Raw genomic sequence first — 26,660 nt, 5'->3', positions numbered from 1 at the left:
GCAATAAATAATGAGACTTAAATAATGTGGAGACAATTGTGACCCCCATATTTTTTTAGCGCCAAAAATGACGCCCACATTATTTGGCGCCTAAATGCTTTTGGCGCCAAAAATGACGCCACATCCAGAACGCCAACACTTTTGGCGCAAAAGAACGTCAAAAATGACGCAACTTCCGGCGACACGTATGACGCCGGAAACAGAAAAAAAAAATTTGCGCCAAAAAAGTCAGCGCCAAGAATGACGCAATAAAATGAAGCATTTTCAGCCCCCGCGAGCCTAACAGCCCACAGGGAAAAAGTCAAATTTAAAGGTAAGAAAAAAATTGATTTATTCATATGCATTATCCCAAATATGAAACTGACTGTCTGAAATAAGGAATGTTGAACATCCTGAGTCAAGGCAAATAAATGTTTGAATACATATATTTAGAACTTTATAAAAAAGTGCCCAACCATAGCTTAGAGTGTCACAGAAAATAAGACTTACTTACCCCAGGACACTCATCTACATGTTGTAGAAAGCAAAACCAGTACTGAAACGAAAATCAGCAGAGGTAATGGTATATATATATGAATATATCGTCGATCTGAAAAGGGAGGTAAGAGATGAATCTCTACGACCGATAACAGAGAACCTATGAAATAGACCCCGTAGAAGGAGATCATTGAATTCAAATAGGCAATACTCTCTTCACATCCCTCTGACATTCACTGCACGCTGAGAGGAAAACCAATATACACAATAGGCTCCTTGCTTTAAGACAACAGGAGACCTACTGGATTTACAAGATTGGGAGTTTACACCCTAGGGGCCTCAATGTAGATCTAGATTTGGCTGCTCACATGTGAACGAATTAACTTTTTAATATTTAATATAATTTTATTAATTTTTTGATGTCGCTTGTTGAGTATAAATGCATTTGCATGTTTGTGTATATGTATATGTCTGTATGTGTGTGTATATACATGTGTGTATATTTTTGTGTATGTTTGTGCCTGTGTGTATGTTCTTATGTGTGTGTGTATGTGTGTGTGTGTGTGTGTGTGTGTATATATGTATGTACCGTCTTCATATTTAATTTCCTATGTTTAATTTCTTATATCTAGTTATTATTTATTAATTTATTAGTGGAAAGTTTTTAGATAAGGATTTTTAATTAGATTTTCTAAATTGGTTATGGAATTTACTATTTTTAGTGTAGTTAGGAGTACATATGGTCTTATTAACTCTACACATTTTGATTAATATGATTAATTGTTATGAAAATGTTTACTGATGATGTTTTTTTCTAGGTGCAATTTTTCCTATGTGCAATTTTATCTGTGATTGATTATACTAACATTAAGAAATTAGCCTTTTTATAAATAATTTATTAATTAATTTTCTAATGAACCAATTTGGATGTGGTTAACGTTTTTAAAGTGTTGTTAGGTTTTTTATTAATGTAATCAATTTTTATATGTATTATATGTATTGCATTTAAATGTTACCCAAATGCTAATTCATGGTAAAATTGTAATTGTTGGAATGTGCTATATTGGCCGATAGAGGGCGCTCCCACCTAAGATATAAAAGACGGTCTGATTATTCTAACCGCATTCCGTTTGAACTGAACATTTGTATCACCCTTGAAAAAGTTTGGCCGAGATCCGAACGAAACGCGTATGCATATTGTTCTTTGGGACTATTTTGCTATCACCAGCTGTATGACTGTAAGGCCAGAGAAAGGATCCATCAGAGGGGGACGCTCCAATCCAGCTCCACACTGACGTCAGACGCCGAGTCAGGTTTTGCCGGCTTGGTTATTCCATCGTAGACGGATCAGTTTGTTTGTTGAGCAGGACTCTGACTTGTGCCGCTGTACACCGGATGTGTTTGTAATCCAAACGATCATTTCTACTTACCTGAGTGTAAGTTTTTATGTTTATTTGTTTTATTTACTTTAATAAATTACTCAAGCTTGGTTCTTTTTGCGCTTCTTTCTACTCCCTTGTTATAGCTGTTCCTTTATCCGGGTGATTAGAAGAAATATCATCCAAAGAGAAGCTGCATCAACCTGGGTAATTGTGCTATATCATCGCTAAGGACTTGAAAAACGTTTTTTCCTGTGCCTTTTTCATGGACATTTTGATAACTGGTTTATTTTATTATATGTACTAACATTCGGCTAGAATTAGAGTTTTGTCGGTAACGACCCGCGTAGCTAACGCTGGCTTTTTTCTGGCCGCACCTTTAAAATAACTCTGGTATTGAGAGTCCACAGAAAGGCTGCGTTAGGCTCCAAAAAAGGAGCGTAGAGCATATTTAACGCAACTGCAACTCTCGATACCAGAGTTGCTTACGGACGCGGCCAGCCTCAAAAACGTGCTTGTGCACGATTCCCCCATAGGAAACAATGGGGCTGTTTGAGCTGAAAAAAACCCCAACACCTGCAAAAAAGCCGCGTTCAGCTCCTAACGCAGCCCCATTGTTTGCTATGGGGAAACACTTCCTACGTCTGCACCTAACACTCTAACATGTACCCTGAGTCTAAACACCCCTAATCTTACACTTATTAACCCCTATTCTGCCGCCCCCGCTATTGCTGACCCCTGCATATTATTATTAACCCCTAATCTGCCGCTCCGTAAACCGCCTCTACTTACATTATCCCTATGTACCCCTAATCTGCTGCCCCTAACACCGTCGACCCCTATATTATATTTATTAACCCCTAATCTGCCCCCCCACAACGTCGCCTCCACCTGCCTACACTTATTAACCCCTAATCTGCCGAGCGGACCGCACCGCTATTATTATAAAGTTATTAACCCCTAATCCGCCTCACTAACCCTATAATAAATAGTATTAACCCCTAATCTGCCCTCCCTAACATCGCCGACACCTAACTTCAATTATTAACCCCTAATCTGCCGACAGGAGCTCACCGCTATTCTAATAAATGTATTAACCCCTAAAGCTAAGTCTAACCCTAACACTAACACCCCCCTAAGTTAAATATAATTTAAATCTAACGAAATTAATTAACTCTTATTAAATAAATTATTCCTATTTAAAGCTAAATACTTACCTGTAAAATAAATCCTAATATAGCTACAATATAAATTATAATTATATTATAGCTATTTTAGGATTAATATTTATTTTACAGGTAACTTTGTATTTATTTTAACCAGGTACAATAGCTATTAAATAGTTAAGAACTATTTAATAGCTAAAATAGTTAAAATAATTACAAAATTACCTGTAAAATAAATCCTAACCTAAGTTACAATTAAACCTAACACTACACTATCAATAAATTAATTAAATACAATACCTACAAATAACTACAATGAAATAAACTAACTAAAGTACAAAAAATAAAAAAGAACTAAGTTACAAAAAATAAAAAAATATTTACAAACATAAGAAAAATATTACAACAATTTTAAACTAATTACACCTACTCTAAGCCCCCTAATAAAATAACAAAGCCCCCCAAAATAAAAAAAATGCCCTACCCTATTCTAAATTACTAAAGTTCAAAGCTCTTTTACCTTACCAGCCCTGAACAGGGCCCTTTGCGGGGCATGCCCAAAGAAGTTCAGCTCTTTTGCCTGTAAAAAAAAACATACAATACCCCCCCCCCAACATTGATAGATTCTGATTGGCTGATAGAATCAGCCAATCAGAATCAAGTTCAATCCGATTGGCTGATTGGATCAGCAAATCGGATTGAACTTGATTCTGATTGGCTGATTCCATCAGCCAATCAGAATATTCCTACCTTAATTCTGATTGGCTGATAGAATCCTATCAGCCAATCGGAATTCGAGGGACGTCATCTTGGATGACGTCATTTAAAGGAACCGTCATTCGTCGTTCAGTCGTCGGCCAGGATGGATGTTCCGCGTCGGAGGTCTTCAGGATGCTGCCGCTCCGCTCCGGATGGATGACGATAGAAGATCCCGCTTAGATGAAGACTTCAATCGGATGGAGGACCTCTTCTGCCCCGCTTGGATGAAGACTTCTACCGGATGGAGGACCTCTTCTTGCTCCGCTTGGATGAAGAATTTGGCTCGGCTGGGTGAAGACGACTCAAGGTAGGGAGATCTTCAGGGGCTTAGTGTTAGGTTTATTTAAGGGGGGTTTGGGTTAGATTAGGGGTATGTGGGTGGTGGGTTGTAATGTTGGGGGGGTATTGTATGTTTTTTTTTACAGGCAAAAGAGCTGAACTTCTTGGGGCATGCCCCGCAAAGGGCCCTGTTCAGGGCTGGTAAGGTAAAAGAGCTTTGAACTTTAGTAATTTAGAATAGGGCAGGGCATTTTTTTATTTTGGGGGGCTTTGTTATTTTAGTAGGGGGCTTAGAGTAGGTGTAATTAGTTTAAAATTGTTGTAATATTTTTCTTATGTTTGTAAATATTTTTGTATTTTTTGTAACTTAGTTCTTTTTTATTTTTTGTACTTTAGTTAGTTTATTTCATTGTAGTTATTTGTAGGTATTATATTTAATTAATTTATTGATAGTGTAGTATTAGGTTTAATTGTAACTTAGGTTAGGATTTATTTTACAGGTAATTTTGTAATTATTTTAACCATTTTAGCTATTAAATAGTTCTTAACTATTTAATAGCTATTGTACCTGGTTAAAATAAATACAAAGTTACCTGTAAAATAAATATTAATCCTAAAATAGCTATACTATAATTATAATTTATATTGTAGCTATATTAGGATTTATTTTACAGGTAAGTATTTAGCTTTAAATAGGAACAATTTATTTAATAAGAGTTAATTAATTTCGTTAGATTAAAATTATATTTAATTTAGGGGGGTGTTAGTGTTAGGGTTAGACTTAGCTTTAGGGGTTAATACATTTATTAGAATAGCGGCGAGATTCGGTCGGCAGATTAGGGGTTAATAATTGAAGTTAGGTGTCGGCGATGTTAGGGAGGGCAGATTAGGGGTTAATAAATATAATATAGGGGTCGGCGGTGTTAGGGACAGCAGATTAGGGGTACATAGCTATAATGTAGGTGGCGGCTCTTTGCGGTCAGCAGATTAGGGGTTAATTATTGTAGGTAGGTGGCGGCGACGTTGTGGGGGGCAGGTTAGGGATTAATAAATATAATATAGGGGTCGGCGATGTTAGGGCAGCAGATTAGGGGTACATAGCTATAATGTAGCTGGCGGCGGCGTGCGGACGGCAGATTAGGGGTTAATAAGTGTAGGTAGCTGGGGGCAACGTTGTGGGGGGCAGGTTAGGGGTTAATAAATATAATATAGGGGTCGGCGGTGTTAGGGGCAGCAGATTAGGGGTACATAAGGATAACGTAGGTGGCGGTCGGCAGATTAGGGGTTAAAAAATGTAATTGAGTGTCGGCGATGTGGGGGGACCTCGGTTTAGGGGTACATAGGTAGTTTATGGGTGTTAGTGTACTTTAGAGCACAGTAGTAGAGCTTTATGAACCGGCGTTAGCCCAGAAAGCTCTTAACTCCTGTCTTTTCTCTGCGGCTGGAGTTTTGTCGTTAGATTTCTAACGCTCACTTCAGACACGACTCTAAATACCGGAGTTAGAAAGATCCCATTGAAAAGATAGGATACGCAATTGACGTAAGGGGATCTGCGGTATGGAAAAGTCGTGGCTGAAAAGTGAGCGTTAGACCCTTTTTTGACTGACTCCAAATACCGGAGGTAGCCTAAAACCAGCGTTAGGAGCCTCTAACGCTGGTTTTCACGGCTACCGCCAAACTCCAAATCTAGGCCATTGTTATTTTATCGTATAGATTGTGTATGTGTATATATATATATTTGTTATTTGTTCAATATCTTCAATATACTTAATTAATAATATTATTAATATATTTAAATAGGAAATTGTGGGCTGTTTTAGCGCGGATATATCTTTTAGGTGTATATGAGAAAAGAGGTGTTAGAAAAAAAGGAAAAAGAGCTTTAACATAGAGATACACACAAATACATTTCTAAATATGTATATATATATATATAAATGTTTATATGTGTGTACATATATATTTATGTATTTATATGTGTATTATTTAAAGACATATTTACACATATAAACACATAAATACATATGTATAGATATATAGATATATATTTATAAGGAATTGGAGCCCTTTGCAGTCAAGTAGTTGAAAAAATCATTTGTATGCAATATTGATAATTAACCCCTTAACGACCGAGGACGTGCAGGGTACGTCCTCAAAAAAAAGGCAGTTAATGCCTGAGAACGTACCCTGCACGTCCTCGGTTTGGAAAGCAGCTGGAAGCGATCCTGCTCGCTTCCAGCTGCTTTCCAGTTATTGCAGTGATGCCTCGATATGGAGGCATCCTGCAATAACTTTTTTAAGCCATCCGGTGCAGAGAGAGCCACTCTGTGGCCCTCTCTGCACCGGAGATCGGTGGCTCCCTGCGTTGGTGGGTGGGAGCCGGACCGGGAGGCGGGTGGCGGCCATCGATGGCCCTGGATATCTGCAGGGGGGGCGGGATCGTGGGCGGGGATGAGCGGGGGCGCGCACGGATGCGCGCGCGTGCACGGGAGGGCGGGGGCGGGCGCGTGCACGGGGAGGGAGCGGGTGGGAACCGCTACACTACAGAAAATATCTTAAAAAAAAGTTTGTAAATGCCTTTTTATAAAAAAAAAATAAAGATCAGCAAGGTGGTGGGTGTTTGTCTGTGTGGGGGGGGAAGCTACACTACAGAAAAAATCCAAATAAATATAAAAAAAACACTTTTTTTTGCAAACTGGGTACTGGCAGACAGCTGCCAGTACCCAAGATGGCCCCCAATGAGGCAGAGGGGATGGTCAGAGAGTGGTTTTGGGGGGGATCAGGGAGGTTGGGGGCTAAGGGGGGGATCCTACACCCTAGCATATGTAAATATGCTAAAAAAAATTTTTTTTTTTTTTTTAAAAAACCCTTTTATTTTAGTACTGGCAGACTTTCTGCCAGTACTTAAGATGGCGGGGACAATTGTGGGGTGGGGGAGGGAAGGGAGCTGTTTGGGAGGGATCAGGGGGTGGGATGTGTCAGGTGGGAGGCTGATCTCTACACTAAAGCTAAAATTAACCCTGCAAGCTCCCTACAAACTCCCTAATTAACCCCTTCACTGCTAGCCATAATACACGTGTGAGGCGCAGCAGGATTTAGCGGCCTTCTAATTACCAGAAAGCAACGCCAAAGTCATATATGTCTGCTATTTCTGAACAAAGGGGATCCCAGACAAGTATTTACAACCATTTGTGCCATAATTGCACAAGCTGTTTGTAAATTATTTCAGTGAGAAACCTAAAATTGTGAAAAATTTAACTTTTTTTTTAATTTGATCGCATTTGGCGGTGAAATGGTGGCATGAAATATACCAAAATGTGCCTAGATCAATACTTGGGGTTGTCTACTATACTACACTAAAGCTAAAATTAACCCTACAAGCTCCCTAAAAGCTCCCTAATTAACCCCTTAACTGCTGGGCATAATACACTTGTGGTGCGCAGTGGCATTTAGCGGCCTTCTAATTACCAAAAAGCAACGCCAAAGCCATATATGTCTGCTATTTCTGAACAAAGGGGATCCCAGAGAAGAATTTACAACCATTTATGCCATAATTGCACAAGTTGTTTGTAAATAATTTCAGTGAGAAACCAAAAGTTTGTGAAAAAATTTGTGAAAAAGTGAACGATTTTTTGTATTTGATCGCATTTGGCGGTGAAATGGTGGTATGAAATATACCAAAATTGGCCTAGATCAATACTTTGGGATGTCTACTAAAAAAAAATATATACATGTCAAGGGATATTCAGGGATTCCTGAAAGATATTAGTGTTCTAATGTAACTAGCGCTAATTTTGGAAAAAAGTGGTTTGGAAATAGCAAAGTGCTACTTGTATTTATAGCCCTATAACTTGCAAAAAAAGCAAAGAACATGTAAACATTGGGTATTTCTAAACTCAGGACAAAATTTTGAAACTATTTAGCATGGGTGTTTTTTGGTGGTTGTAGATATGTAACAGATTTTGGGGGTCAAAGTTAGAAAAAGTGTGTTTTTTTCAATTTTTCCTCATATTTTATATTTTTTTTTATAGTAAATTATAAGATATGATGAAAATAATGGTATCTTTAGAAAGTCCATTTAGTGGCGAGAAAAACGGTATATAATATGTGTGGGTACAGTAAATGAGTAAGAAGAAAATTACAGCTAAACACAAACACCGCAAAAATGTAAAAATAGCCTTGGTCCCAAACGGACAGAAAATGGAAAAGTGCTGTGGTCATTAAGGGGTTAATAAAGTTTTCATCCATGCAATTACTGTAAATATTTACCATTCCAATGCATTTTTAAATAGATAGTCCAATATATATATATATCTGTATATATCTATATATATATATATATATATATATATATATATATATATATATATATATATATATATATATATATATATTCATCCAAGCTGGTTTAGCACTCACAGTGACTTATGTACGTGTATCCTGCCCGGGGTGCTTTTAAAGCAAACTCAGACATCCAAAGAGTAAAAAGCACTCACCGTGTCTTGAAGGCAAACATCTGTTTAATACAAGTAAAAGTGACGTTTCGGGGTTGCCCCCGTCCTCAGACAATATTTACAGCATAGTGACAAAATTTACCCCATTTATCAGAACCCAACTGCCATCTGCAGTACTGTCGGCGGCGTTCCGAAAGTCCAGCAACCATGCGGTGCGTACCTACGTCATAGGTTGCCATGGCAACCGGACGCCGTTCTGCAGACCTGTGTTTGATTAAAAACAATGTTAAAAACAAAAGCGTGCAGGCAGTATCAACAAGGTCTGTTAGATTCCTTCCATGTTATCTGTGGTTCGGATGTTAAAGACCACTGACATGTTGCAAATACTGTTATATATGGGACTATATAATAATCTTACTAGTACAGGCTATATGCTATTAATAAAGGCAGAGATGAAAGTTATCATTCAAAACCATAGGGATATAATTCATCCTAACTACGTGAATACAGAATTGGCCATTTGGCTAGCAATATGCCATAATACCCATATAGGTTACACAGAGTTAGACCAGCAAAATGAACTTCACCCATTATGGATTATATTGTTATGTCTGTGTATATAGAGTATTAAAGATACACTCATAGTTGCAACAATGACATTAGTAAATATGAGAATGTAGGGAAAAAATGCATATATGTTGGATGTAATTGACTACATCATTTAAAAATGCATAAATAAATAATTCATAAGGAAAATATTCATAAGGAAAAAATTCATAAGGAAAAATTCATAAAGAAAAATTCATAAAAAGAAATTCATTAGGAAAAAATTGATTTAAATTAGATAGGGTTAGATATTACATTTTAAATTAAGTAAGAAGGTGGGGGGTTTACAAGAAACAGTGCCAATCAAGGTGGACATTCAATCCCTGGGGAGCCATGGTACCCAGGTTGAAAATCCACCTTGATTCCCGTTGTAATAGCAATTTTGCTCTGTCTCCCCCTCTGGAGAGCGGGGGTACGTGATCAATAATAATATCAGAAACAGTGTGTTTGGCCATTGCACAATGCCTGGCTACAGGCTGGCCAGAGGTTCCTCGATCAATTGCCGTCCTTATGGCTGACCTGTGATTCGCCATTCTGGTACGGAGGTCATCCACCGTTTTCCCAACATAAAACAAACTGCATACACAGTGTAAAAGATACACTATGTACTTGGTTGTACAAGTCACCCGGTGTTTGATGGTAAATCTCTTATTTTTATAGGGATGTCTGAATTCACTCCCAGTAGTAAGGCCCCCACAGGTGGTACAGCCTAGACAATGGAAACACCCTGGTTTGGCATGAAGCCATGTCTCCTTCATATAGCAGTCTCTTGGGTCAGTCTTGATGAGTTGGTCCCTGCTTAGTGACTTAGATCTTTGATAGCCTATTCTAGGCGGTGGTGTCTCATAAAAGGGAAGTTCCTTATCTGTATATATTACTGACCAGTTTCTTCGTAGGTTTTCTGTGATTGCTGGTTTGTCAATATCAAAAGTTGTTGAGAATGTCATTCTATTATCAACTTTATTATTATTTTTCTTTGAGGTCAATAGATCTCCTTGTTCCATCTTTAGAATATCCAACTTTCTTGCTTTCAGATTGTTCCTATGATATCCCCTATGGACAAATCTCATTTCCATTTCTTGTACCTGTTGTTCCCGTAGAGTGGCATCTGTATTATTTCTGGTTGCTCTTTTAAATTGCGATGTTGGAGGGGTACATTTAAGGGCCAGGGGATGACAGCTATGTGCATGTAGGAGAGAATTACAGTCCGTCTCCTTGTTGAAGAGTGTGGTTAGTAGACATCCGTCCCTCTTAAAGATTCTTAAATCCAGAAAGTCCACACTGCTGATGTTGTATGTCAAATTAAACTTGATGGCTGGATGAGCTTCATTCAAGAGAGAAAACCAGGTTAGCAAGTCTTCCTCTGTTCCATCCCATAGGAGAAACAGATCATCTATTTACCTTTTGAAGTTTGTGAACCTTGAGTCAAAGAATAAAGCAGTTCCTACAGTCTCAAATTCGGCCATAAATAAGTTTGCATATGTAGGGGCCACATTACACCCCATAGCCGTCCCTGTGGTTTTTAGAAAAAACTCTTTCGAAACGGAAATAGTTCATTTCCAGGCAGGCTGATAAAAGTTCCTTAATAATCTCAGTGGGTGGCCCAACATATGGGTAACGTGCTAGCTGTATGCTCACTGCTGTAATTCCTTCCATATGTGGGATCACTGTATATAAGCTGGTTACGTCCATAGTAACCAGCAATGTACAATCTTTGACATCAGTTATGTCGTTCAGTATCCTGATCATGGAACTGGAGTCAAGGAGAAAGGATTCCATATTCCTAACAAGTGGCTTTAATATGTGATCGAGAAAGATGGCTATTGGCTGTAAGAGAGATCCTATAGCCGAAACTATAGGTCTCCCCGGTGGTGCCACCATGCTCTTATGAATCTTAGGCAGCATATACATTACTGGGATTCTTGGATGTTGTACCGTCATATATGTAAATGCATCTTTGTCTATGTAATTAATTTCATGCATATTATAGAGCATAATGTCTAGTTTCTTTTTAAATATGACGGTTGGATCACCTCTCAGTTTTCTATATGTGCTCTGATCTTCCAATTGTCGCATAACTTCATTCCAATAGTCTACATAGTTCTGGATAACGATTGCACCTCCTTTGTCCGCCTCCCTCAAAATAATGGACATATCATCTTGTAAACTCGATAGGGATCCTCTCTCCTTTTTTGTGAGATTGTGTCTATATTGGCCTCTTTGTGCATGTAGATTAGTAGAGTCCTGTTGTACGAGCCTTGAGAAGGTTTTAATTGTAGGGTTGTTGCTTGTAGGATCAAATGTACTTTTTCCCTTTAGTGTCTTTCTAGGTTGTTCATCAAAACTGTTGAAGTGTTCTTTCAATCTCAGGTTTCGGGTGAATTTTTGTATATCTATATGAAGATCAAATTCATTGCATTTAGTTGTTGGTATAAATGACAATCCTTTATTTAGGACACTTCTCTCATCTGGGGTTAGTACATGATCGATCGGCCTCTTCTGGGAAGTCTGGGTGGTCGGTTTGAACCAGCCCCCCCCCCCCCCCCGCCTGGTATGGCTCCTCGTCCTTCCCGTTTTTTTTTATCGTGTGGTCATGCCCCTTCTATATCCTGTTTGTGGTGGTATTAGCGCTGATATATTAGCAACTGTGTCTAAATCCAAGCTGTTACCGGAACTATCCACAGTGCCAAATGGTCTTGTTCTGTTATATCTTTGTCACCATGGTCTATTTATACGATACTGAGCTCTTTCTTCAGGACCTAATTGCCATCTATAGACACTTTTATTTTTATAGTCGTTGGTTACATCTTCTAGTTTTCGATTCTTGAATGCAATTAATTCATTCTCATACTTGTTAATGTCTTCCTTTAACTTGCCCAGCCAATTCTGTTCTTTTCGGCTTCCAATGTGTTTAGATGTTGTCCCTCATATTTGGATATGTCAGTTTTATTCAATTCTAGAAGTCTAGAGACTTCTTGGATTACCAGTATACCAGGTGCAATGAACATTTGTTCAATATGTTGCACCACTTAAGGCAGAATTCTAAATGTAATATCTAACCCTGTCTAATTTAAAGCAATTTTTTACTTATGAATTTCTCTTTATCAATTTTTTCTTTATAAATTTTTCCTTATGAATCTTTTCCTTATAAAATTTCTTCCTTATGAATTCTTTATTTATGCATTTTTAACTGATGTAGTTAATTACATCCAACATATATGCATTTTTCCCTACATTCTCATATTTACTAATGTCATTGTTGCAACTATGGGTTTATCTTTAATACTTTATATACACAGACATAACAATATAATAATATAATAATAGGTGAAGTTAATTTTGCTGGTCTAACTCTGTGTAACCTATATGGGCATTATGGCATATTTGCTAGCTAAATGGCCAATTCTGTATTCACGTAGTTAGGATGAATTATATCCCTATGGTTTTGAATGATAACTTTCATCTCTGCCTTTATTAATAGCATATAGCCTGTACTAGTAGGATTATTATATAATCCCATATATAACAGTATTTGCAACATGTCAGTGGTCTTTAACATCCGAACCACAGATAACATGGAAGGAATCTAACAGACCTTGTTGATACTGCCTGTAAGCTTTTGTTTTTAATATTGTTTTTAATCAAACACAGGTCTGCCGAACGGCGTCCAGTTGCCATGGCAACCTATGATGTAGGTATGCACTGCATGGTTGCTGGACGTCCGGAACACCGACGACAGTACCGCAGATGGGAATTGGGTTCTGATAAATGGGGTAAGTTTTGTCACTATTTTGTAAATATTGTCTGAGGACGGGGGCAACCCTGAAACGTCACTTTTACTTGTATTAAATAGATGTTTACCTTCAAGACCCAGTGAGTGCTTTTTACTCTTTGGATGTATATATTTATGTATTTGTATAAAGTTTGGGATGGAGCCCTATCCGTATTTAGTAAAGAAGCTAAAACATATCTTTTATTGTATCCAATTAAAAGCAAACACCAACACATAGCATGACATTTCAGTGTTATACTGGCACCTTTATTAAATGCGCAAACAACAGTAAAGGACAAAGAACTTGTTTTTAGAAATACATACCTGCTTATATACAAATTTTTATCATCAACCTGTTAAAACCATCAGTGTGTCTGCCTCCAAGTCTCGATGTGTGTGGTACCACCTCCAAGATCAAAAACAATGTCCTAGGACACATACAGTGGCACGGCATGGATACTTCCCACATTACAGACAAACCACTACTCTTAATTTTTCAAGATTCATTATCCTAAGGCATAGTACCCCAGGATTGGCGTAAAGCTGATGTGGTGCTACTCTTCAAAAAGGGAAGCAGGGATGATCCAGGAAGCTATAGATCAGTTAGTCTGACATTGATAGTGGGGAATATATTTGAAGGGATTATAAGGGATTATATTGTTGAGCATATTCCTGTAAACAAGTTTATTTTTTCACATCTCCCTAAGGTCATTTGCAACAAAAAGGGATCCTCAGTGATGCAACAGCAGCTGGTAAAGATGAGGAACAAATTTGCTGCCCATGGTTACAAAGACATTAGGGGTACATTTGACAAATGCTGAGTGGACATGATTCGCTGCAGTGATGCATGTCCACCACGCACATCGCTAAATGCCGACAGCATTGTATAAGACCAAGTAGTAAACAATCCAAATTTTAGCAGCACACCTGTGCTTGGAATTTGGAAGTATGGGACTGCCAAGTTAATTCTAAAAGAAATGTACCACACATTAAAAAATTTGTTTTTAACTTACTACAAATACATAAATGCACACATATTATGCATGTCTCCACACATAAAGAATTGTATAAAGCATGAGACAAAAATATATACACATTTAAATGGTCACATAAATCATATTTTATTTTTTTCTTAAGTGTATGATTATCATAAGTGCGGTTGTGAAACATAAAGATTAATGGTAAAAGAAAGAGAAAGAGTTGACTGGTAAAAGGGAAATTGAAAAAAGATGGATTAGTGGAGGCAGGGGAGTGAAGTGAAAGAGGCATGAGATAGAAAGGCAATCTAAAAGAGAAAAGGGAATGAGAGCAAGGAGAATGATTGATGAGAGGGCAGGATGAGAGGAAGGAATAGGTCATTTGATAGGGAATGAGACAATGAGACATAGGTCTGAGGAAAGGGAATCAGTGAAAACAGTAGATCATGAGCTTGGATATCTCAAGCTCTCAGCTCAAAGGAGATGATGTAAACTGATCCTCCAGCACTGAGATACCTCAACAGATTTTAGAAAGGCAGATTTTACTTTACTTCTATAAAGGGGTGTTCCGGACATTTCTGTATGTGAAGGAGAGACAAACCCAGTGCAACATAGCACTGCATGACATGATAGTTTTGCTGCATTTACACTTTGTGCTTTGCATTTTATACTATTTTAGACTTCAGATTTTGGCCCCATTTCTAAAAAGATCTCTGGGCTGTTGAGAGTATATAAGAATGCTAGCCAGTCTTTCTATTTCCCTGGTGAAATCATCTGAAGCCATTTTTTACACTGAAAACAGGGTGTCTCGCTAAGGGGAGTATACTGTATTTTCGTATGGGAAGGAGATGCATACATTACTAGAGTGCACAATGAAATTTGTAATTTAAAAATCTTACAACACAAATAATTGGACCATTCACAACCAAACACGCAGGGAAAAATTGTATTGTTAAGACGCATCAAAATTTGTAACAAAATTTTCAATAAAAATTGTATTTTATCAAAAATGTAAATTTGTAGGTAAATTACACAGGAATAAATCATATTAACTATGCACAGCATAAATCTTAATTTAAGTACACTGGATGTGCAATAATTTGTACTTAAAAGTACAAAATCCAAAGTGTAATTGTTGTTTTTTCTCTAATTATGTTACTGAAACTTTATTACAGACTCGTAAACCTGTGACCAGGAAAATGTATTACAATATTTTTATTTCTTGGTGTGCAGACAATGATTTTTCATGGCATTCTTTTAGAATTCCTAGAATTTCAATTTTTTTTAAGATGATTTGGAAAAATGTTTATCCGCCAGTTCTTTGAAGGGTCATATTGCAGCTCTTTCAGTTAAGAAGACTGCTAATCTTCCAGACATTCATGGTTTTGTCCAAGCATTGTCTAGAATTAAACCTGTAATTTAGCCAGTCTCTCCTCCCTGGGGTCTTAATTTGGTTTTGAAAATTTTGCATTCTGCTCCTTTTGAGCCTATGCATAAAGTGGATATTAAAGGGACACTGAACCCAAATTTTTTTCTTTCATGATTCAGATAGAGCATGCCATTTTAAGCAACTTTCTAATTTACTCCTATTATCAATTTTTCTTCATTCTCTTGCTATCTTTATTAGAAAAAGAAGGCATCTAAGCTAAGGAGCCAGCAAATTTTTGGTTCAGCACCATATACAGCACTTGTTTATTGGTGCTGTCCAATCAGCAAGGACAACCCAGGTTATTCACCAAAAATGGGACGGCATCTAAACTTACATTCTTGCTTTTCAAATAAACATACCAAGAGAATGAAGAAAATTTGATAATAAGAGTAAATTAGAAAGTTGCTTAAAATAGCATGAGCAAAGACCCCAATTTATGGTATGATCTTAATCTTAAACCTTGTATTAAAGGGTTGAACCGGAAGCTTCGGAGCTGGGGTAATTTACCCCTATCAATTACAGCCCGAATTATGCTGCTTAAGGTGGTCTTGTTTCCTTAAGGCCTAGATTTAGAGTTTGGCGGTAGCCGTGAAAACCAGCGTTAGAGACTCCTAACGCTGGTTTTAGGCTACCTCCGGTATTTGGAGTCACTCAAAAAAGGGTCTAACGCTCACTTTTCAGCCGCGACTTTTCCATACCGCAGATCCCCTTACGTAAATTGCGTATCCTATCTTTTCAATGGGATTTTTCTAACTCCGGTATTTAGAGTCGCGGCTGAAGTGAGCGTTAGAAATATAACGACAAAACTCCAGCCGCAGAAAAGTCAGTAGTTAAGAGCTTTCTGGGCTAACGCCGGTTCATAAAGCTCTTAACTACTGTACTCTAAAGTACACTAACACCCATAAACTACCTATGTACCCCTTAACCGAGGTCCCCCCACATCGCCGCAACTCGATTAAATATTTTTAACCCCTAATCTGCCGACCGCCACCTACGTTATCCTTATGTACCCCTAATCTGCTGCCCCTAACACCGCCAACCCCTATATTGTATTTATTAACCCCTAATCTGCTCCCCTCAACGTCGCCGCCAGCTACCTACACTTATTAACCCCTAATCTGCCGTCCGCACACCGCCGCCAGCTACATTATCCCTATGTACCACTAATCTGCTGCCCTAACATCGCCGACCCCTATATTATATTTATTAACCCCTAACCTGCCTCCCACAACGTCGCCGCCACCTACCTACAATAATTAACCCCTAATCTGCTGACCGCAAAGAGCCGCCAGCTACATTATAGCTATGTACCCCTAATCTGCTGCCCCTAACACCGCTGACCCCTATATTATATTTATTAACCCCTAACCTGCCCTCCCTAACATTGCCGACACCTAACTTCAATTATTAACCCCTAATCTGCCGACCGAATCTCGCCGCTATTCTAATAAATGTATTAACCCCTAAAGCTAAGTCTAACCCTAACACTAACACCCCCCTAAATTAAATATAATTTTAATCTAACGAAATTAATTCACTCTTATTAAATAAATTATTCCTATTTGAAGCTAAATACGTACCTGTAAAATAAATCCTAATATAGCTACAACATAAATTATAATTATATTATAGCTATTTTAGGATTAATATTTATTTTACAGGTAACTTTGTATTTATTTTAACCAGGTACAATAGCTATTAAATAGTTAAGAACTATTTAATAGCTAAAATAGTTAAAATAATTACAAATTTACCTGTAAAATAAATCCTAACCTAAGTTACAATTAAACCTAACACTACACTATCAATAAATTAATTAAATAAAATATCTACAATTACCTACAATTAAACCTAACACTACACTATCAATAAATAAATTAAATACAATACCTACAAATAACTACAATGAAATAAACTAACTAAAGTACAAAAAATAAAAAAGAACTAAGTTACAAAAAATAAAAAAATATTTACAAACATAAGAAAAATATTACAACAATTTTAAACTAATTACACCTACTCTAAGCCCCCTAATAAAATAACAAAGCCCCCCAAAATAAAAAAAATGCCTTACCCTATTCTAAATTACTAAAGTTCAAAGCTCTTTTACCTTACCAGCCTTGAACAGGGCCCTTTGCGGGGCATGCCCCAAGAAGTTCAGCTCTTTTGCCTGTAAAAAAAAACATACAATACCCCCCCCCAACATTACAACCCACCACCCACATACCCCTAATCTAACCCAAACCCCCCTTAAATAAACCTAACACTAAGCCCCTGAAGATCATCCTACCTTGTCTTCACCATACCAGGTTCACCGATCCGTCCTGGCTCCAAAATTTTCATCCAACCCGAGCAGAGGCTGGCGATCCATCTTCCGGCGGCTGAAGAGGTCCAGAAGAGGCTCCAAAGTCTTCATCCTATCCGGGAAGAAGATTAGATCCGGACCGGCAACCATCATCTTCCAAGCGGCATCTTCTATCTTCATCCGATGAGGACCGGCTCCATCCTGAAGACCTCCACCGCGGACCCATCTTCATCCGGCAACGTCCAACTGAAGAATGACGGTTCCTTTAAGGGACGTCATCCAAGATGGCGTCCCTCGAATTCCGATTGGCTGATAGGATTCTATCAGCCAATCGGAATTAAGGTAGGAATATTCTGATTGGCTGATGGAATCAGCCAATCAGAATCAAGATCAAACCGATTGGCTGATCCAATCAGCCAATCAGATTGAGCTCGCATTCTATTGGTTGATCGGAACAGCCAATAGAATGTGAGCTCAATCTGATTGGCTGATTGGATCAGCCAATCGGATTGAACTTGATTCTGATTGGCTGATTCCATCAGCCAATCAGAATATTCCTACCTTAATTCCGATTGGCTGATAGAATCCTATCAGCCAATCGAAATTCGAGGGGATGCCATCTTGGATGACGTCCCTTAAAGGAACCGTCATTCTTCAGTTGGACGTCGCCGGATGAAGATGGGTCCGCGGTGAAGTCTTCAGGATGGAGCCGGTCCTCATCGGATGAAGATAGAAGATGCCGCTTGGAAGATGATGGTTGCCGGTCCGGATCTACTCTTCTTCCCGGATAGGATGAAGACTTTGGAGCCTCTTCTGGACCTCTTCAGCCGCCGGAAGATGGATCGCCAGCCCCCGCTTGGGTTGGATGAAGATTTTGGAGCCAGGACGGATCGGTGAACCTGGTATGGTGAAGACAAGGTAGGATGATCTTCAGGGGCTTAGTGTTATGTTTATTTAAGGGGGGTTTGGGTTAGATTAGGGGTATGTGGGTGGTGGGTTTTAATGTTGGGGGGGGTATTGTATGTTTTTTTTTACAGGCAAAAGAGCTGAACTTCTTGGGGCATGCCCCGCAAAGGGCCCTGTTCAGGGCTGGTAAGGTAAAAGAGCTTTGAACTTTAGTAATTTAGAATAGGGTAGGGCATTTTTTATTTTGGGGGGCTTTGTTATTTTATTAGGGGGCTTAGAGTAGGTGTAATTAGTTTAAAATTGTTGTAAGATTTTCCTTATGTTTGTAAATATTTTTTTATTTTTTGTAACAGTTCTTTTTTATTTTTTGTACTTTAGTTAGTTTATTTCATTGTAGTTATTTGTAGATATTGTATTTAATTAATGTATTGATAGTGTAGTGTTAGGTTTAATTGTAGGTAATTGTAGATATTTTATTTAATTAATTTAATGATAGTGTAGTGTTAGGTTTAATTGTAACTTAGGTTAGGATTTATTTTACAGGTAATTTTGTTATTATTTTAACTAGGTAACTATTAAATAGTTATTAACTATTTAATAGCTATTGTACCTGGTTAAAATAATTACAAAGTTACCTGTAAAATAAATATTAATCCTAAAATAGCTATAATATAATTATAATTTATAGTGTAGCTATATTAGGATTTATTTTACAGGTAAGTATTTAGCTTTAAATAGGAATAATTTATTTAATAAGAGATAATTAATTTCGTTAGATGTAAATTATATTTAACTTAGGGGGGTGTTAGTGTTAGGGTTAGACTTAGCTTTAGGGGTTAATACATTTATTAGAATAGCGGTGAGCTCCAGTCGGCAGATTAGGGGTTAATAATTGAAGTTAGGTGTCGGCGATGTTAGGGAGGGCAGATTAGGGGTTAATACTATTTATTATAGGGTTAGTGAGGCGGATTAGGGGTTAATAACTTTATTATAGTAGCGCTCAGGACCGGTCGGCAGATTAGGGGTTAATAAGTGTAGGCAGGTGGAGGCGACGTTGTGGGGGGCAGATTAGGGGTTAATAAATATAATATAGGGGTCGGCGATGTTAGGGCAGCAGATTAGGGGTACATAGGGATAATGTAAGTAGCGGCGGTTTACGGAGCTGCAGATTAGGGGTTAATAATAATATGCAGGGGTCAGCGATAGCGGGGGCGGCAGATTAGGGGTTAATAAGTGTAAGGCTAGGGGTGTTTAGACTCGGGGTACATGTTAGAGTGTTAGGTGCAGACGTAGGAAGTGTTTCCGCATAGCAAACAATGGGGCTGCGTTAGGAGCTGAACGCGGCTTTTTTGCAGGTGTTAGGTTTTTTTTCAGCTCAAACAGCCCCATTGTTTCCTATGGGGGAATCGTGCACGAGCACGTTTTTGAGGCTGGCCGCGTCCGTAAGCAACTCTGGTATCGAGAGTTGAAGCTGCGTTAAATATGCTCTACGCTCCTTTTTTGGAGCCTAACGCAGCCTTTATGTGGACTCTCAATACCAGAGTTATTTTTATGGTGCGGCCAGAAAAAAGCCGGCGTTAGCTACGCGGGTCCTTATCGACAAAACTCTAAATCTAGCCGTAAGCTTTTATATTTTTTGCAGAATCTTCCCCTGCTTCTATATAAAAAAGACTTGACTTTTCTCAATAGGAGCTTTAATAGATTTATACTTTCAAGGCAAGAAACCATGTATTTCAATATTCAAACTAACACTACCGAAAGCTTATGGTGGGATGGCATGCCCCAATGTTAAAATCTATAACTATGCAGCTCTATGCAAATTCGCGTTAGACTGGATCTCTGAAAAAGAATTGGTCTCGTTTTTCGAGATCGAATCATCATTAATTATGTGTTTTAATCTAAAGGCAATTCTGCATTATACTGCAAATAAACTTCCAGGAATAATATATCAAATGACTACATTTAAAGCCATCATTCAGGCATGGCAAAAAATATGTAATGAATTGAGAATTGATTACCAGAAATCGGAATTCCTACCTTTACGAGGCAATCCGGGCTTCTCACAGGGGCTAGGCCCCTCAATATTTCAGACATGGGCCGAGCAGGGAGCAGACTATGTAATACAGATATGTGAAGGTAAAAACTTAAGGTTGCAACCTTTTGAGAAACTCTCTCGGCAATTTAATCTCCCTAGGTCTAGTTTTTTTGCCTATCTACAGGTTAGACACTGGATCGAGAAATTAAGGCAGGATACAGTCCTTGAAATCGACAGTAAGGAATTAAAAACAATAATTTGAGAATACCAGGAGAGGGTAAACACAATTTCTCGTACTTACAATATTATTTTGAAATTCTGGGGGAAGAAAAATATCCTGGATATAACGACCAAGTGGTCTAAAGACAAGATTAATCTAGATTCCGAGACAACCCTTCAGAGTATAGTATTGGTATCAGGCGCCACGATCATGCATAGTTGGAAAGAGTCGCATTTGAAAATGTTAAACAGGGTGTATCTTACACCAGCCAGACTCGCAAAATGGAACCAAGAAAAAAAAAAAAATGCTCCAAATGTTGTTTTGAGAAGGCAGACCTGATACATTGTTTCTGGACATGCCCAAAAATATATCAATTTTGGCAGAAAATACATTTTTGGGGCATCAAGATAACGGGGATAAGATTCAAATTGACCCTATACCAGATAATCTTTCTATGTAAATACACTCTAGCTATTCCCAGTAATAGATTTATTAATTTACTTATTTTGTTCGGGCAGAACTTAATTCTTAAAAATTGGAGTGGACAAAAAGCACCTAGATGTAGAGACTTTCTGAAAGAAGTACAACATCAGATGGTATTTGAACAATACAATATAAGGTATATTAACTCCAAACAGATGGTCAGATTTTTTAATAAATGGAAGAAATATATAAGCTCCCTTCCGCTGGAGATACAGAGACAGGTGGCTTCTTACTGGAAGGCGTCTACCTGGGTGCAACAACAAATTGAAAAGGGGAATCTTCCCAGACTATGGTTTTCAGAGGAACAGATTTGAGAAGTGGAATAGAAAGAGATTCCCTCCCTCTCCTCTTTTTTTTTTCCTCCTCCCTTCTTCGTCCCCCCTTAGGGTCAACCCATTGAGGTACAGATGTTAAGAGGTAATCAATGGAACAGGACATAGTCTCTTTGGGGAGTACTAAATAGAGTTTGCAAATATAGGGGTTTTCCACAATAGATATACACAGGGGTTGCGAAAATTCGACCTATACAAGCAAGTGGATAAGCTGAGCTTTGATGTAAATATTTCAGGTAGAACATAATTCACAGGCACTAGTATTAGTTAATAAAAGTCTGAAATTCTGGATTAATTAGATCACTAACGGAATGTAATAGTTAATTAGCATCAGAAGCTAAAAATAGTAAACCGTATATTTAACACTAGATGATGTTAGGTGATGGATGATAGCAGGGACGAGGGGATCTCTGCGGAGTTAGGTGAGAATTACAGAATAGATGTCGGAACTATCTAAACTTAAGTGAGCAGAAATATACTCAAGTTACTCTCCCTGGATTTAGAAGAAGTAACAGTTTGGTAATTTTTGAAGGGAAAGCCAGGAATTGGGATCAATTCTGTTGTAGGACGGAGATTCAATTATACGTTTTCAACAAGGAATCAGAGGCAACTACTGGTAGATAATGATGGTAGAATTATTTAAGGATTGCCTCTGAATATGTATATTATTTTCTTTCCTCATGCTTTATTTGGTAAATGTATGGCTTCTGTATTTCTTCAGTGCTCCGGATTTTGGTTAGATATGGAATGCATAATGCTCATATTTGTATGATTTCAAAATGTATGTAACAATGTCTTTCTTTTTGTTCAAATAAAAAATAAAAAAATAGCATGCTCTATCTAAATCCCAAAAGAAAAAAAATGGGTTTAGTGTCCCTTTAAGCTTCTTTCTTAAAAGGTTTTGTTTCTTTTGGCTATTTCTTCTGCCAGAAGATTATCTGAATTATCTGCTCTTTCATATGATCCTCCTTATCTTATCTTTCATTAGGTTAAGGCAATTTTAAGGACCAACTTTTTTTTTCTTGCATTGAATTTCTATATATAAAGGGGGCACATGGTCAAAATATTTAGAATTTATCAATTAAAATATGTGCTACAGCCCCAAATTGAAATAATATACATATTAAATCAGGGAGAGTAAGTGTGATACTATATAAGCGTACTTACTAAAGTAGGACCCGGCAGCCCTGTATTAAAAATTATTGCTTTATCGAGAACAAACAACCTAAAATTCACCTGTCTCTTCACTAAGAGATCAAAAAAATCATCAACAACCTTCCCAGACAAATCAAACATATGGATGTGCACAACCAATTAATTAACCTCACATGCTAGCATGTCCCAGAGCCGGCTATAGTAATAGTCAATAGAATTGCAATCCAGGCACTTAAGTGTTGACAAACACGCTCTGGTGACTGTCCATAGGCAGCTATATTTCTTTATGGAACCGCTGATATAACATATGCAAGGACCAAATGTCCAGATATAATATGTGGGTAACAAGTGATGGCGTTCCACTCCACTCTCCTGATCTCCCCTGCAAGACTTAGGAGTCGTACTGCTTACCTTCATCGTAACTTGTTAGATCAGGTGCCCTGTGGGCCTTCTCTTTACTCAAAGTACTTGTGTGTCGGTACTAGCGGTGCTTCACTTGCGTTTGCTGTATTGCAAGACTCCAAGCCGCATGACATTCATTTGTCGTAATGTGATCTCCAGTGCCTGAAAAGGGCCTCCTTTTTCTCACGGACTTACGTGATGGCCAATGCAGAACTTCACTTGCCTATGGGTAGATACAGGGCTTACATCGACCATATGCTGGCTTGCTGGGCAGCAATCTTGACTTGTTACTGAAAGTAAACTTCCACCATTACGCGTTTTTGCCCCTCCCCTGAAGGGCTGGAATAGAGGTTTTGTCAGATGTGTGTAATTACTTTTACTGATTCACTTTTAAATACCTGTTGAAGTGACGTACAGTTATACGCCCCTTATCTGTTAAAGGGTTACAGTGTTGCTTATTAGGTCTGTTGATTACATATTCATACATTATCTATCTACATATTTACATATAACGAGTGGCAAATACCTATAATACAAGTGTATCGAATAACATGTTACCATCGATACTACATAGAGATTGTTACATATTTGCTGAAAGGGGACATATTTATTATATCTCTTTTATCCTTCCAGGTAATTATATCACAATTACATTTTCAGTACATTAGTTACTCTCATCATTCAAACACTCATGTTGTTAAACCCATATATAAAAGAGGTATTGATGATTTACAAAAAATAGGAATATTCGATTTTCTAATTCAGTCCATTTGGTGCTAAAGTGTTTAACCTATGCATCCACCTGGATTCATGTTGCAGTAATATTTTATCAGTTACCTCCTCTTCTTTTAGGTTTTATATGCTCAATTCCCAAAACTTTTAGTAGAGAAAAATCTGAACTATGATATTTTTGAAAATGTCTGGCTACAGAGCTTTCTTGATTATTTTCTTTAATATCATCTCTGTGTTCCCTAATCCTGTTCTTAAGTTCACGTGTTGTTTTCCCAAAATAAAAGCTGGAGCACGAACAGTGTAGGAGATAAATTATGTTCATATTGTTACATGTAATCCTTTCATTGATGAAATATTTTTGGCCATCCATATAAGTTCTGAATCTTGCAGACTTTTCTATGAAGCCACATTATACGCAATGACCACATGGATAACAACCTTTTTGTGGTTGCGATTTTGTAAGCCAGTTTGTTTGCCTCTTTGCAGTTTGAAGAGGATAGTCAGATACATATTCTCTCAAGGAGTTATAATTTGTTAATATATGCCAATGCTTTTGCAGGATACCACATAACTTGAAAATAATTAGGAAAAAGCTGAACAATAACCCTAAGGTTAACTTGTATATCAGTAATATACAAGCCCAAGGGAGTAAAAGGAATATTTGGTTTCTTCTATTGGTTTAGGGTGTTAGTCCTTTTTAGAGGCTAAACAGGTAAAATTGTGTGTATAGAAAATAAATGTTCTAGTAACAACTGTAGCCCCTGTTTTATTACCAACACCAAGAGTTTCTACAATTACATAGACTAGTCCCACAATTTAGAAGCAAGGCTGTCTTTGGAAGTGTGATTATATTGGAAGTCCAACATTAAAGTGGTAAAAACACTCACTCACCCATCCTCATAGAATACAGGGGCTGAATTTCTCTCTTTAAGCAGTCATTAACGCCGTTGGATGCTGTATGTCACAAACATGCAGGTGTTGGGAAGCTGTCCCTCCGTCCGTGTAACCAAAGTGTGGGGCGTCTGGTGAGAGAGAGTGTTTGTAAAGCTGCTGGAAGCAGTGTTGTGCCAGGACAAACCGCCAAAAAAATAACATAAACGAATACTTCCACACAGGTGGATGAAATCCAGCTGGAAATGGACCGAGAAAATAAGTTTAAAAAGTCTCTTTATTTTGTATCCATAAAAGTATGCTGTGAACAGTCACAGTAAGCCACAATATCACAGCCTGAAGCGTGTCAGGGAACGAAGTGCTGCAACAACACGAAACATGTTGGATTGTTAGAGATTGAGCTGCTAGGCTGACACGCTTCAGGCTGTGATATTGTGGCTTACTTTCTGTGACTGTTCACAGTATACTTTTATGGATACAAAATAAAGAGATTTTTTAAACTTATTTTCTCGGTCCATTTCCTGCTGGATTTCATCCACCTGTGTGGAAGTATTCGTTTACCACATAACTTGCCCCAATGTGAATTATAGCTAGTTATAAGTCTTGTATAGGCATGTTCTTTCTGTGAATCTTTCTTTGCATATAACATTTGGTTTCTGGGTGTACGTCTTGCCCTAATCCAGACTTTTTTTTTATCTGATTCTTAGAATACCCTCTCTGAATAAATATTTGGGCTATTTCTGTTGCCTGCTTTTCAAAAGTTTCTACTGTGGAACAACATATTTTTAACCTCAGGAATTGGCCTACCGGGATTCCATTCTTTAGGGTTTGTGGGTGATGGCTTGTAGCGTGCAATAAACTATTTGTTGCCGTCTCTTTTCTGTATATCTCAGTGTGTAATGTTCCATGTACTTTAGTTATTTTAAGATCTAAAAATGTGGCTACATTATCACTTATGTTATACGTGAGGTATAAATTTCTGTCATTTTTATTTAAAGCCTTTACAAACTCAACCGCCAATGTTCTATCCCCCTTCCATATAATGAATATGTCATCCACATATCTCAACCAGAGTGCCACATGTGCCTCCACTCACTTCTCAAATTCCTTGAAAACTACCTTAGTTTCCCAGTGCCCCAAATGTAAACAGGCGTAGGTGGGGGCACACGTGGCACCCATGGCTGTTCCTTGAATCTGTCTGTAATATTTACCATCAAAGGTTAAGATATTGTTAGTCAGGACAAATTCCAACGGTGTTAGGACAAAAGATATGTTGTCACTATAATCCAATCCTCTCAATCCTAAAAAGTGCCTGGCTGCTTTCAAGCCAACTTTATGCGGAATAGAGGAATACAGTGACTCCACATCTATTGTAAGTAGAAGCATGTCTTCCTCTACCGTTACTTTATCCAACCTCCTAAGTACGTCACCTGTGTCCTGGACATAGGAGGATAATTCCGTAAGGAAGGGACGCAGATAAAAATCTACGTATTTACTAATGCCTTCTGTAGGCCCCCCTATCCCCAAGACAATGGGATGCCCTGGAGGTTTATTTATGCATTTAGGTAATTTCGGTATGCAATAAAAAGTCGGTACAACTGGTTGGTGGTTATTTAAGAAGTCATGTTCTTTTTTCGTAATAAGTCCCTTATCCCTTGCATCATTTAGTAGGAACAGAAGATTATTGCAAGATCTTTCATATGTAGATCTACTGACCTCTTCATATTGATCTTTAGTTTGCAGCTGTCTCAGTACTTCTTGCATATAACTGTCTTGATCTAACACCACAATGCTCCCACCCTTGTCAGATGGCTTAATTTGCAGGTCCTTTCTACCCATTAAGTCTTTGAGGGCTCTTCTCTCATGTTTCATTAAATTATCATTAATAATTCCTGTTAGAC

This window comes from Bombina bombina, chromosome 4 (genome assembly GCF_027579735.1).
Source record: "Bombina bombina isolate aBomBom1 chromosome 4, aBomBom1.pri, whole genome shotgun sequence".
In the NCBI taxonomy this organism is placed as follows: domain Eukaryota; kingdom Metazoa; phylum Chordata; class Amphibia; order Anura; family Bombinatoridae; genus Bombina; species Bombina bombina.
The sequence above is the reverse complement of the archived record's forward strand: the minus strand, read 5'-3'. Positions refer to the sequence as shown.